The sequence below is a fragment of the Tinamus guttatus genome, unplaced genomic scaffold (genome assembly GCF_059628265.1).
Source record: "Tinamus guttatus ecotype Peru unplaced genomic scaffold, ASM5962826v1 Tinamus_guttatus_pri_ptg000004l, whole genome shotgun sequence".
Classification (NCBI taxonomy): Eukaryota; Metazoa; Chordata; class Aves; order Tinamiformes; family Tinamidae; genus Tinamus; species Tinamus guttatus.
This window is the reverse complement of record NW_028288538.1, coordinates 15,471,816-15,486,326: the sequence shown is the minus strand read 5'-3', so window position 1 is coordinate 15,486,326 and position 14,511 is coordinate 15,471,816. Positions and strand designations below refer to the sequence as shown.

At 37.4% G+C, this 14,511-nt stretch overlaps 1 long non-coding RNA gene across 1 annotated transcript in view; it reads left to right on the top strand.

Annotated features, from left to right (window-relative positions):
* The first annotated feature begins 455 nt into the window (after positions 1–455).
* LOC148596399 (uncharacterized) overlaps positions 456–14,511 on the top strand; it is a 384,302-nt gene continuing 370,246 nt past the window's right edge. The window contains exon 1 of the long non-coding RNA XR_015913146.1: positions 456–835. This is a non-coding gene — a long non-coding RNA (uncharacterized LOC148596399). The remainder of the gene's footprint in view (positions 836–14,511) is intronic.

Genomic DNA, 14,511 nt, shown 5'->3' with positions numbered 1-14,511 from the left:
ATATGTGAACCATATGGAGTTTATTCCTTTAGAACAAATTTAGGTTTTAAAGCTGAATTCCTGAAAGCTTATTTTTACTGTGACTTTTTTTTTCACTTAAGCAAAATTCTACTACTGTAAAGTAAAAATCCTACAAATGTAAAATAATTGTATGACTGAGTGCCCCTGTTTAAGGGAACAGTTTATGGTTACTGTGTTAAAGTGAACATTTCAACTTGGCTAACACAACCACTGAATAAACACATATTGATATTATAGCACAAAATAATATATTAGTGCATTGCTCATTTGTGCTCTGATAGTCACCCTGATACTATTAGTCATGTGGGGAGTGACAAACACAATTACACTCGAGTGCTAATAGAGTGGAAGGGCAAAACTGCCTGACCTCGGCATCCTGGGTCGATTTAAATGTTTGATGTCTCATTGAATTAGTATCACAGTGTGAAAGACAAAGCTCAAACTAATGGAAATGAGCCTGGACATGCAATACTGCTGATTGGGCTGACATAATTAGAATAATATTCTTCACACAGCTAATAACAAGCAGAAGAAATAAATAACCAAGAGATAACGTAATGACTGCATGCTAAAACGCTTCTTTGAATATGCTAGGGTTAGCATTTTCTATTTACTTACAGAGCACTGGGCGATTTGATTTTTTTTTTTTTGTTTCTCTGTGTAATCATTAGCTGTAGTGATCAGTTCCATACTGGTCAGTAATGCCATATGAAGCCATGCAGGTTGACCTAACTTCTACCACCACCATTATTTAGCCTTAGGGCATTGTTACGAATATCTGATTCTCTTGTGTAGTATCTGATTGACTGGCCCAGTCTGTTAACAGGGTGGATTTGTAAACTTGTAGCCTTGCATCTGTTTGTTTGTACTTCTGCCCTTGAGTTCCGAGGTAGAAGGCTGTGAGTGCACAAGGAGAATGTTTATTTATGTGGGCATGAAGCAGCATTTTCATGCAAAAGACAGGCCGCTCTTTAGAATACCTCTACAACACTTATCTTTTAGAAAGTGTTCTTTAGCAATCTCTTACCTATTTTCTCAACTCGAAGTGAGATGATGTTAACACAAACTTAGGAAAGCAGTAGCTGAGAAAGGAACATGCAGAAATTCACTTGGTGTTACTTATTGTTGCCATGTAAATCTTTTTTATCAGTTGTGCTTCATAAATGATAAGATGCGATCTTATCCTGTGCATAAGCAACACAATCTAACAAAGCATATTCACTTACATTTTTACATGAAAAATCTTCGCTATCAATGAGACTACTTGCATGCTTAACTTCTAGGGTTTTGTAGGAGTATAGCCTACGATTCCTACCTAGGACCTACTGAAAATGAAAGTCAGTTGAAACTGCTGCCTAGGTATCAAGGAATGTGAATCTGCGATCCAGATGAAAAATACACTGTGGACTGAGTCGATTAAAAAATGTTTCTCTTTTTCTTCCTACCTATACAAGTCGATGACTTAAGTTTAAAGATTTTTCCTCTCTACCTCAATAATTTCTTTTAGTAAAGGGAGAAAAAACAAACCAAATACAGCAGCTTCATGGAAATGTTTGAGACCCGTTTTCATCTAGAATTAGTGATGTGTCCATAGAAGGTATCAAAGGACAAACTACTTAAAATTTTGAGTTTAGTATGGTAAATGGTCTTTGAATTTGCTTGGAGATGTCTTTTGGACCAACCCTTCAAGACACCAGAGCCTCATCAGGTTTCAGCAAAGTTAAAGCTTTGTAGTGCTTTTGAAAACGTCCAAGAAAATTCCTCGTGTCTTCCTGCAGGATCTGGCAGTGAATTTCAGTTATTCTGACACTATCACCTCATTCACAAGAGAATAGTGCTGTGACAAGAAGTAGCTAATACTCATTTAAATTGCACTTGTTAGCAATGCTAGAACTTTTCAGCCTTAGAACAGTGCAGGTGGGTTTGGTGCCCCATTGACTTACCCGTTTATATAATGACAAGCCTTCCATCATGACTGCACTAAGTGGAAATCATGGCGTTAAGTAAGATGTTGTTATGTTGCAAACTTGTAGGTAGAAGCTTTCCAAGAGAGCACTCCAGCTTCGGCCCTTGTGAGGCAGTGAAATGTTGTTCATCTGTTATGTTCGTAAGCTGACCTCCATTTGTTACTTCTTTGGAAGTAGTAATAAAAACAAGGCCAAGCATTTTCATCAAATCACATTATTTCACTTCATTAAGGGTTAAGGGCTTTATGTCAGTCTATTACCAATTCAGACTGAGCTAGCACTGCTGAGCCAGCAGATGCTGTAGTATGAAGGGCTGCTACAGGGGGACATCTCTTCTACTCTCAGCTCAAGAGTGCCTGATTCTATGTGGCCAGTTCAAATGAGGCCATAGGAAAGATCTTCGTGTTTATGCTGTAAGTCAGCACCATTAGTAAGCACATGAAATGCATGACAGTGGTCTCCCAGCCCAAAATTTTGGTCCTCAGCGGAAGTCCAAAATGGTGCAACCCTCATCCAAAGAATCTCTGCTTTCTGAATCCTTTGAGATTATTTAGCTGTAGGTGGAGTTTCATCTGCCCTTCAGATTTTGTATAAATGCTATCCTAGACTGTGTGCTTGACTGCTGCAGGCAGTGTCTGCATCCTTATGGGAGAAGTACTCACTCACTTTAGTAACATGTTCAATATCTTGTAAAAGGAGCCTCCAGAATGTCAAAAAGACGGGAACAATAACTCTAATAAACTCTTTAATTCCTGTCCCCTTTAATTATTGTGGAGACATTACCTGTGTGCAAGTAAGTGGGATAACTCTTCTTTTACTCAGACCATGAAGACAAGGCAGTGGGATTAACTATGGAGGAACTGCAGTGCGGTGATGTGTGGTAACCTCTTCTTGAATTAGTAGGATTTTACAGGTGAGGGATTATTTTCCTTTTCTTGGGTTAGTTGGATTTATCCTATCCAGCCACTACACCCTCTCCACCCAAATCCTTCTAGTGCAAAATGAGTGCTCTAAAATAAATGAGGTAGCAGTGGTCATTGAAAACCAAAAATATAGTGTATATACAAGCAGGAAAATTAAAGATGCCCTTGTGCTGACAGGGATCCTTCTTTAAGCAAATACTTGGGCCTTTGCTTAGCCTAAGTAGGTGCCATGGGTAATTTAAATCATTTTGAAGTGCAAGGCTTGCAAGTATTTATTTCAGTGGTGCTGGCAGAATTAATGTTAGTGATTCTGGTAGCTAAGCCTAACAGAGCATGAAAAAAAAACCCAAAACACAACACCTAGAGTCATTTCAAGATGAATATATTGAGTAACTCAAAAATAGTTTCTGGTTATCAACCCACAGAGCAATATAACTTTGTCATTAACTTGGTTTTATGCTTTTACTGTATTCATCGTGTTGATGCTGGTTTATTTTGGGGTGTACAGCTATTTTTCCAGTAGAAGTAAATGGTTCTCTTATTATGTGTATGCTTTTAGCTACTAAAAGTAAATGTCTGCAAAGCCTGCCATCACGTAACTTAAGCTTTAGTTTTCAATTACAAATCCGTAGATGTTACAGCTCAGCATAATTTGCACATCATTTGGCTTATTAGAGCTGGCTAAAATTTTCTGAAATAGAATTCTGTTTTTAATAGAATTGGGGGAGAAAACATTTTGAAATAGCAGTATTTCTTCTAACCTTTTGCCGTTCCTAAGATAGTTACCATTCTGATGAATTCTTAGTTCTCAAAATGCGGTCATTCTCTGTCAATGTCTGCCTTTTCAGAAAACATTTCCAGCAATGCTGAGAGAATATCAGCTGTTGTGAAGGCATCACACTAATGGCTAACAGGTTAACTCTTAACTCTTTTAGGCTGAACATTGAGTTACTTAGATTTGACTGAGTCAGATTAAATGGGTCCCAATTTCCTTGTATGTCCTGGTGCAGTTTGTGCCTGCTGCTATTCCAGTTCCAGAACTATGGATTCATGTTTATGCATATCAGCTAATGGTCTAGGCAGCTTTTCATAGACTTCTTGGTCATATCTTCCATTTTGGGTGTTTCTTTCTTGTTGTGATTACATAGAAAATTTTATTTTGTTCAGTCTTATGCCAAGTAAGATTTTAAATTAAAAAAAAAAAAGCGAACTGTTGCTAGAAAGACATGCACTGTTCTGATAAAGAATTACATGTAGTTAGTTCTAAGTAGAACTTTCTTTGGCACCGGCTAGAATGTTACTATCTAGTGCCTTCTACCTTGTAATATTTTTATGCAGGGAAAGAAAAGAAAATTTCACTGTATTTATTTCTGGCTTTTTTTTTCTCCTCTAATTTTCAAATACCGTCTTCTTCTGTGATCTTAAAGGATCTGATTCAAAACTGCTGAGGTAAACTGAAATCTTTTGATGAAATTTAATGGCATTTGGGTTTGAAGACAAAATGCTTCTATGAAGCAAAAATGAGTATCAATTGGATTATTATTAAGGAGAAAAAAGAATGAAAGTAAGGGTGTTCTTCACTAATTCTTGGCACTAGTTAATACCCTGATCTTGAAGTTTATTTTGCTTACAAAATTTGTTCTTTTGGGTGTTCTAATACCTTAGCCTTGGTGGTATCTTGGTTCTGCAGAGCAGCACTGTATATTTTGCAAGCGATGATTTCCTGATGGAAGCAGATTGCTTCGCTCCCAGTACTACGCATCTGTTTTGCACAGCAAACCAAAACACTGTTGAGACAAATATCACTAGTGTTATGTACTAACGCCTTTCGAATTGAGTAAGTCATTCAGGTGCTTTTATGCAAATCATTTAACAAGCTTTCTGGATCACAGACCACAGCCTTTGTACCCCATTCAGGAAAGACAGAAACTCGGTTACTAATTTGAAGTAAAAGCCTTACATTGTGTTCAACTCCCCTGGCAAAAGCCTTCATTGGCAATGAATGCACTGAAAGTGGTGGTATTCCAATCCTATTTGAACAAAAACAGCCATAGGCCATCTGTGTTAATAAGAATGAAGAATACTTGCAGACAAAAATAACACCAGTTTTTTTACTGAGCAAATGCTGAAGTGTCACGTGTAGCTGCGGACTTGACTTACTTTCATGCTATTTGACAATCTGATAATTTTTGAAAAGACGTACTTAAAACATTAAAATATTGTTTCATGCAAAGTTCACTTTTTTGCCTTGTTAAAAACACACTGCATCTTTAATTTGAAGGGCTGAGTATTAATTTTGCTGAGAGCACCATTTATTTCCCTTTCCTTCTACTTATTTCAAGTCAGTTGTTGACAACTCTCAAGCGTGTCAAACTCTCACCGCTAATAATTGCTTAAGGATCCATAACTCTACAAATGTTGGTTCCAGAAAGAAAAAAAAAAAAAAAAAAAAAAAAAAAACTAGAGCCCTGTTTAAAGGGAGGGGGAAAATAGGAAAAGAATTAAAAAAAGGGTGGGCAAAAAAGGCAAAAAAACCCGAGAACTTCTTCTGATGAATTTTTGATTTTCCTTCTTAACAAAGAAATGTCTGTGATTCAAAGAAATAGCTTAAAGTGATATTATAAAATAGAATATGGAGTACACTGTTCTGAATGACTCTTTGCTTTTAATGTGAGGCTGAAAAATTGTCAGTGCCTTTTTTGATTAGATGAATTTTTTTTTTGTTCTTGATCTAAGAATTGAGGAGAAAAACATGCTACTTGCATTTGAATATGGTATGAGCTAGATGTAATGTGTTGAAGATAAAGCAATACCAGTACTGCCTCAAGGCGGCACCTGTATCTGTGGGTCAATGCCATTTCTCTTTAGATCGCTGCTGAGCCCCTCTCTTGGCTGCTGCTTTATTAGGCCTAATTAGGCAGGCTGTCACTTTTATTGGTGATGGGAAAGGAAGATAAGTAGATTACTTGTGTCATCTATCTCTATCCGGACGTGTCTAAAAAGTCTAAAGTGATTGCTGTGGGCCACAAATACATTTCACAAGAGGGAGGAAAAAAAAAAAACTCAGAAACGTATAAACCTCTAGAATGACTTACCTTTGGCACTACTGTGTGTAATTTCAAATCCACAGAGAAAAGAGTTACAGTACATACCTGAAGCCCTTTTGTTCAGAGGGAGAAGGTTGTCTGTAATGGTTTTTGTGATATCCAAATGAAAAATGCTGGTTTCTACTTAAAATTCCAGTAGTGGTTATATATATTTTTTAAAATGAGTCCAAGTTTTAATAAGAACACAGCATCCGTTGCTGATAAAGAAGAATAGGCTATTTTAATGATGTGAGCATGCCTTGTTGACATGCTCCTCTGGGAGGTTCACTGTTTAGATCAACAATCAGGGCATCTCCAGTTTATACTGTGCATGGATATCTTTAATGGTGGTTTATAGGAATAATTAGGTCTTTTCTAAATAAAATAGCTGATACCTTGAGTTATGTAAATGACAAGGCTGTTTTCCATAATTCAAAAACTAATCAGCTTTTACAATACTTTAATATCTGAGGCATCGTCCCCTTTGGAGGTGATTATTGGGAGCATGATGTTCCACAGACTTCGTTGAACTTTGGATCTGGCCCAGAATGTTCCTCGACAGAAGGAGCTTATTAGCAATTGCATTGTGGCAGGGAAATAAAACCACCTCTCTGTGCTTTGTGAAAACGAAGTATGATCTTCACTTAAGGGTGTTGGCAGGGTCAGATACTAATACCCTGGAAAAAGCAAACTCAGAAATGAAAAAGGTAGATTCTTAAAATTCTTAAAAATACCAGATCACAAACATATGATAAAGTGATTGTAGACATTTAGTTCCTTTCTTTAGACATGTGTCCTTATTTCAACTGTTTGTTAGTACAAGCAGTCTTGGGGGCACAAATACTGAACTTTCAAAATCTGATTGCAGCGCAAGTAACTTGGTGTTAGTGTATATATCTATAATGAGTATTCCTAAAATGTCCGGATGAAGATTCTTAAAATCAAATGGACTAATGCTTTTGGATGTTAGCTGGATGAATATGTTTATGGGTATTGGTCAAATTACTTGTACTTAAACAATATAAGAGGAAAGGTAACAGGAAATGTTGGTTCGTTCATTTGTTTTACAAGACATGGATTAAGGAGCAGTAGTGCTGATGTTCCCTGATGATCACTCATTAGAGCCATATTCAGCAGTGCTGACCCAGGAAAATTCCTATTGGCTGAATCAGTATAACTTCAGTAGCCACTTTTTGATAGAACCTGACTCCTGTGCTAATGACATCTTTATTCAAGGTTCTACTTGTCATGGGCTGTCAGCCAGTCTGCTTGCAAGGTTCAACGTTTTTACTCATTATTCAATGCTTAGGTTTTTGTTGATTATGGTTTGTTGTTGGTTGGTTGGTTTTCTTTGCCTTAAACACCCATCTTCACAGATGTGGCCTAATTGTATCTGTGCATATAGAGATAGCTGTAAGTACAATGTCATGGAACTCCAGCAACTTTACCAGGTTAGATAATTTCAAAGCTAGCTGAATCAGCTTTTTTGTTTAAGTAGGGTTTTTGGAGCCATATTATGCTCCTAAGTGGGAGTCTTCAAAGCTCCATATTTCAGATGTCTTTGACTTGAAGTATTTTGATGTATAATCAGCTTTCTGGAACTGAAATGTTGAATCTATTTTCCTCTATAATACCGCACAATCAACTTGAGTGTATGAGAAAAGTGTTTCTATTACATGGTAGGAATCCCCTTCAGGACCTGGGTGTTGCTGTTCATTAGATGTTCAAAGGCAGTCTACCATAGTAGATGGTCTCCTGCTAGGGTGTGACTTTTCAAGAGCCCAGTGAATTGTCATATAAGCGAAACCCTTTTTTGCTATAGAGCATTGCTATAGTCTGACCATTTAATCTGAATGGATAACCATGTTTATATCTGCAAGCTCTATGGTTAAAACGTAATAAGCATCAGAACAGTCACTTTGCAGTGGGCTGTCAAGAGCAGCAGTATCTATCTTTGCTGTTTGGCTGGTTATTGATTACCCTCAGGGGAAGAAGTAGTACATGTTTCTTGAACTTTGGCTTGTATTCTGATCCCTATTGTTGGTTGTGGGCACAACTTCTGGTTTCAGACCTTTTTTTTTTTTTTTTTTCCTGAGAGCATGCAAATTCTCTGCATGTCTACTCTCATGCTGTGTAACACCTATGAATAACTTAACACTTGACAAATAACCCCTATGAATAACTATGAAAAAAACAGACCAGGAAAAACATTGCATCCTGGTCTCAAAACTACGTCTTCAGGAATACAACAGGAAAGCCACTGCTGCATACCTTTTCCTACCTTCAAATCTCCACACTTCGAATATATCTCAGAGTGTTTTTAGAACATACAGTTAGGTTTTTGGTGATGCAGCTTAAGTTAGTTAGGCTTATGGTATGAGTAGACTTTTTGTTATAAACAAGGAATTTAATTTTGATTTAATTTTAAAAGGAATTTATTTGATCCAAATACAAACCTTTATTAAGGATATCTTTTGAACAGATACCCATCCTTTGTGTTGCATGTTGCTTGCTTGATTCATGGCTATGTCTGAGAGTAAAAGTCTTATAAACATTTTCATTTCTGTTTTGCTTCCTACCCGGTTAGATCTTGCATATTTATAGGACTGCATGCTGATGCAGGAAAGGACCAATATATATTGATTGGTGGAGCACAATCAGTAATGTCCTGTGCAAACTTTTCCATGTCTGTTTGCGTTCTTGCAGGGATGTATTTCCGCATTCCATGTAGGTTTATTGAGGCAAGACTGACCCTGTAATTATTGCAACATTTAAAATTAATCGGTGCTGCCCAGTTAGGCTGCTGTAGCTCAAAAGCGCCAGAATAGGTTGCTGGATTCCTTTTGAGGGATATTCAAGATTCGTAGAAGTTCTTGATTTTGAAAGACTCTTCTTCCTTCTCTAATCATATTTGTTCCTTTTCCTCAGACATTAAACCACTTAGACACTAAATAGTACAGCCTAAAAATTTCAATGAGAAACAATTTCAACTTGAGATCAGTTTTAAATATTATTATTTTCAATTAAGAGGACTATGTTTATCCCTTTCCTATTTTGGTATTTCCTATAAAGCCAGCCAACTCTGTGCCAGCTACTTTGGGTTCGTGTAAGTAGTTGATCTCTCAGATTATTTCTCTTGAATTCATTTTTATCTTGTGATGTTAATGTGCCGTTTATTTCGAACTGCCAACAGCTAAGGTGGCTTGGTAATATGAAGATAGTTGCTTTACACAGTGTCAGGTGATAAAACTGATTTTACAGAACACAGAATTTTAGAGCTGCAGATACATTCCAGCTCCACTGATGGGGGCACTTGCAACCCCTTCTGTGCTGGGCCTGCTGATGAGGCACTCATAGTTAGGGATTTCCAGCACTTGGCCTAGCACTACCTTACACATTGCTTCAACCTCCATCTGGCAGAGCTGTCTTGTGAAGTCCAGCGGGGGCTCAGATGATAGGTATGTGAAGCCCTAGCGTGCCGGCGTCACAAAGGGCAGTTATCTATTTCTAATTACATTAGTGTTTTTCCCCTGTATCTATCTGGATATAAAAAGCCAATACTAAAGTGCCCAAATATTATTGCTCTGTATTAATGACTCCTATATCCAATTAGTGAAGATTATGACATTCATTGCACACAAGAGACAACAAACAAGGTTCATGAGAAGCACCTTTATAAACAGCTTCTCTGTAGGTTTCTTTGACTCTAGCAAGTGCCTTGGCCTGCCATTTTGCCACACAGCAGACTGAGTTGAATGGAACTAGGAGCAAGTATTTCTCACAGAATGAAGATTTATATCTGAGTCAGAGTAGAGTGCAAGAAGTACCAACTTTGCTACCTATTCAGCTTTCTTGTAGGATGAGAGTATTACAGTTTTATGGCTGAAATAACTCACGTTTCACTGTAGGTGATATAAGCTGTTTGTTAAGCACATTTTAAAGAGATATTCTGTATTTTAATGGCCATTTAGTAGCTGGCTATCAACAGTCTGTGCTCCCTGCCTGGGGACAGCATGCAAGGTTTATTAAATATTAAGAAGCTCTTCATTACTTCATGGAACTATGACAACAGAGTATCTGCGTATTTAGAAAACAGTAAGTTAACATTCTTTGGAGTAGCCACTTCAGTTAGGGGAAGGACTAATGTTTGTCTGGATAAAGATACATAAAAATGTGGTGTCTCCTTTGAAGTCTGCTCTTTACTTCTGGTCCTTGAGAAGGCTGAAATTAGTCTAGGCTGCTTAATTTAGAACATGAGTGAAAGCCCCATCTCCTTGTAAAATGCAGAAAAACAGGCATCTCTGATAAAACTGTTTTTTGTAATGTCTTTAAAAACATAGTGCAGCAAAATCTGGAGTGACATATTCCTTAAAGGTTTATCTGTTGCCTTTTAAATGAATTGATAATTTGGAGAGGTGTTATTTATCTCTATACATGACCTAAAGAAGCAATTCAAATTCCAGAGATTAGGTCTCTATACAGACAATATACCTTGCTGCTCACATACTTCTTGAAGGAAATTTTTCAATTCAGCCAAAGACAAGGTAGCTCTTGGTAAGTTGAGCACTTGAGTTATGGAGAGTCTCTCCAACCCTGGTGAAGCCAATTAAATATCTTGAGTTTTTATACCTACTCTTGCTTAGATGGATGATCACAAAAGAGAAAAAAAAAAAAAAAACAAAAACCTATAACTCTCTTTGGTCCTGATCTTGCCAGCTGTGCTGTGTGAGAAGGGCCTTATTCCAGTATGTAGCAGTTTGTAGCACAAATCCCTCAGTGATTACCATGGGGCACATGGTATTTTTAAGTGAATCCCTTGTGAAGTATAAAAGGAGAGGCAACAGAATTATTTAGCATTAAGCATGATTTTATTTTAAATTCATAGAGTTTCAAGGGTCCCAAATGTATTACCAAGCAGTGAGGTGCTGATAATGTTCTTTAAGAGTCTTGGACAAAAGAAAAAAAAAAAAAGAAAGAAAGAAACCAAAATCTGTTTTAGCCTCCTGTGGCCTATAAAGGGGCTTCTTCCAGGCTTTAGAGTGTGAAATTAGGGGACCTATCGATATATTTTTTCCCAGTTCAGCACAAACAGAGCTGAACAGAGAAAGAAAATTTGTTGGCAAATAAACTTCTAACAACCATAATGTCTGGAAATTATTATGGATTAGTCCTACGAAATATAACTTGACTCGATACTGTGCCGAGTGCAAGAATTTAGAAGGTGGGGATGGACTGAGGTAGATAAGTGTTGTTTTTTTCTTTTTTTTTTGTCTTGTATTCTAAGCCATATCCTGAGACCTGTTCATGTTACTGTTGTGGTGGATAGAGATTGGAGTGAGGCACGTGGTATGGCTTGCTGCTTAAATAGGCAGAATAGATCAAAGTATATGTATGGAGAGTGAAGACAGTGTGTAATAGAGAATGGTCTGTAAAAGAGTGAGTAGTACATCCAGAGTATGTGTTCACAAACTGCAAGGAAGAAACATAGAGTATGTTCTCTGTAAAGGTGGCATTAGGAGGACCCAAGATCTTTTTTTTTCCAGCTGTTTGATATAGCACAGCAAGATCAGTTTAAAAATAAATTTAAAAAATTTTGTAACATCCCTAAACTCTGGATTTAAATGCCAGTCTCTGTTCAGCTCTCAGTTGCTGTCATTACTGCCAACAGTTCTGTAGATCAAATTAGGCTTTCCAGTTTAACCGTTGTGATTTTATTGGCTTCTGTATATAACCTTATGGCTACTGAAGTGCTCTTCTCAGTTGTCTGTTCTCTTACTCTTTTAAAACTTGTTTTTGTCTTTCTTTCCTGAACCCCCATCTTCCTACTGCATTCACCCCTTTTCTTTGTTTCTTTTTGGTTCTGTTTCTTTGACCTTCCCATTTTGCCTGATTATACCTTTTCTATATCCCTTGTTTTTGTCAGCACGCACCTCTTTTCTTCCCTTTCTTTGTCATTCCCATTTCATTTCCTCACCTTTTGCAAACCTTGCAAGCGCACTTATAGTTTAGTGCTGTATCTACTAGCTAATACTAATAAAAAACAAACATCCTTGTTACTCCTCCCTGATCTCACTATCTCTGTCTGAACACTTCAGTTTCTCTTACCTATTTTCCTCAGTTCCTCTGGTCTGTGTTTCTTCGAACATGACCAGACGTATTTTCTCCTCTTGTCTTTGGTCTGTTCTGGCAGCTCATCTGTAGCTCTTGATTTCTCGTGTTCCCTGACTCTCCTGGTTGTAGAGATTTATACTAGTGTTTCACCAAATTTATACCTTTGTTTCCTCTGCTGTCTTTCTGTTCTGCTGCTGTTTCTCAGATCTTTTATTTGCCCTCTTCCCCTCCAGACTCTTCCCTTCTCTCCTTCTGCCAGCTTTAGTTATTGTTGGCCTATACTTCTCCCTACAAGTGCCCTACAGCTTTCACTGAGACTGTGCTCCATATTCATTTGCATCTGACTTCCGAACGTCTCTGTGTCTCTGAGTTTCCTTGCTCTTTGTTTCTTTTGGCCATGTATCTCTGCTGCCTTGCTTTTCTGGAGGATTAGAGCTCTCAGTATCTGCTCTTGAATGAGGTAAGTATGAGGACTCCAGTCCAGCACAAAATGCTGATGAAGAGACAAGCTTGAGTCGTGCGTGAGCTCGCTCGTGTTTTTCATTCTGCATCCTGCACGTGAGGACAGAACATACGTTACTTGGAATGAATAGGGGCTCTGCTAATCGATTTCTGTGGTTTGATAATGGGAATTTTTTTCATAATAGCTGCTCTTGGGGGTTTCTGGGATGCCTTTTTAATTTGACACTTCCATCATCAGTTTTGCAAGGTGCAAACCTTGTTCAGTGAAGGAAGGATGAAATCAGTCTGCCCAATAAGCTGAAAAAAAAAGAGGAGGCAGCAATTTATTTTTTTTTTTCATTTGCTACATTTAATAAGGAAACTGGTATGTGTGGTTTTCCACAGAAAGTGGAAAAAAATCTCTGTGGAGAGAGAGATTTCTCATGAAATGCTTGAAGATTAACTGAGGGGATGGGAAAAAAACTAAAAACTTTTCAAAAAGGAAAGACCTATGTTGGTGCAAACTGAGGCAAATTTCTGCTTTTCAAGTCTTCTTGAACTCTGATTTTTCTCATCTGTGCATGAACCAAAGTTGAGAGCATTCCCTTTTTTTTCTGATCCTGCTTTCTACTAAGTTTGCAAGTCTCCAACTTCTCTCTGAGCCTTTATAGCATTCTTCTCTAGTGGGAGCCATCCCTTGAGTTCTTTCTACATGAACAGCTCTTTGGTTGATAAAGGAAGCATTTTTATTTTGTTTTTGCTGCTGCTGTCCAAGACTGACAAATGGGTTTAGTCCCAGGCTCTTCCTTCAATTATTAATGAAAAATACTGTATTACCTAAGGCTAACCCAACATTGTGTTCATTTACAAGCCTTTGGCAACCAGTAATCTCATTGCTGTCTGAAATACAGAGAAGAAAATCTTTTCCTCCTCCTTTTTTTTTTTTTTTTTTTCCTCTCTCCTTCTCTTGGCTCCCCTCCTTCCCTTAAGAAATAACTTCACTGTGTGGATTGCAGGATGATTCCAGTGAGTTTGCTAATAAAGCACTGTAATAAATAAAAGTGAACGTGCCGTGTAGTCTGATTGCCACTTGTTTGGTGATTAAAGTATTGATTCCCGCATGTTACAGAGATTTAGGCATGGGTTAATTAAACATTTACATATATGTGTAGAACAATATATTGTATGGTGCAATAATATGCACTTTAATCAGAATCTGTGAATGTTGTGTGTTTGCTTGTTCCATGTTAATTGGTATCGTGCTGGCTCCTAGCTCAGGTCTTTGGCTGGATGGAACAGAATAGACGCGGTGTTTTAAATATTTTAATTAGGACCAGCAGTTCCCGGCTCGCTCATTTCTCATTGGATTGTTTTTCATGCATGAATAAATTAGCTAGCATGGAAGTACTTTGCAGAAAGTAGTTGCCCTCTAGCCATAAAATGAGTCCTGTTCATTAATACTTTAATGAAATTAGCTGTGAGCAAAATATCATTCCTTTTAACTGTGTTCTAATTTCTTAATTTTAATTAGGCACATAATTGTAGTGTGCTGAAATTATCTTAATGTACAGCAAGAAAAGTTCTATCACTGTGGGCCTGTGGCTGAAACTTAAGTATACTTGAAGCATATTTCAGCTTGCAATTTTTCTCTCTAACTTTTCTTAGCTCTAATGAAAATATTTTTCTTTATATTTTTGCAACATGATGTTAGAAACGGACTAATACTTTTAATTACTTGGAAAATAAATCATGGATGCCAGGTTTTGTAGTTTGCAGCATTCATTTGAGAAACCTCAATTTTAGGGTCCAACGTAAGGCAAGACTGAGCATTTCTAGTGGGAACAGAAGACAGAGAGCATATTTGGAATTTTATTTTTTTTCTTCTAAGATTTCCTGTGTTTTGCTAGCCATGACTTACTGCTACATTTACTTTATATATTACAAAAAGAAATGTGAGACAGT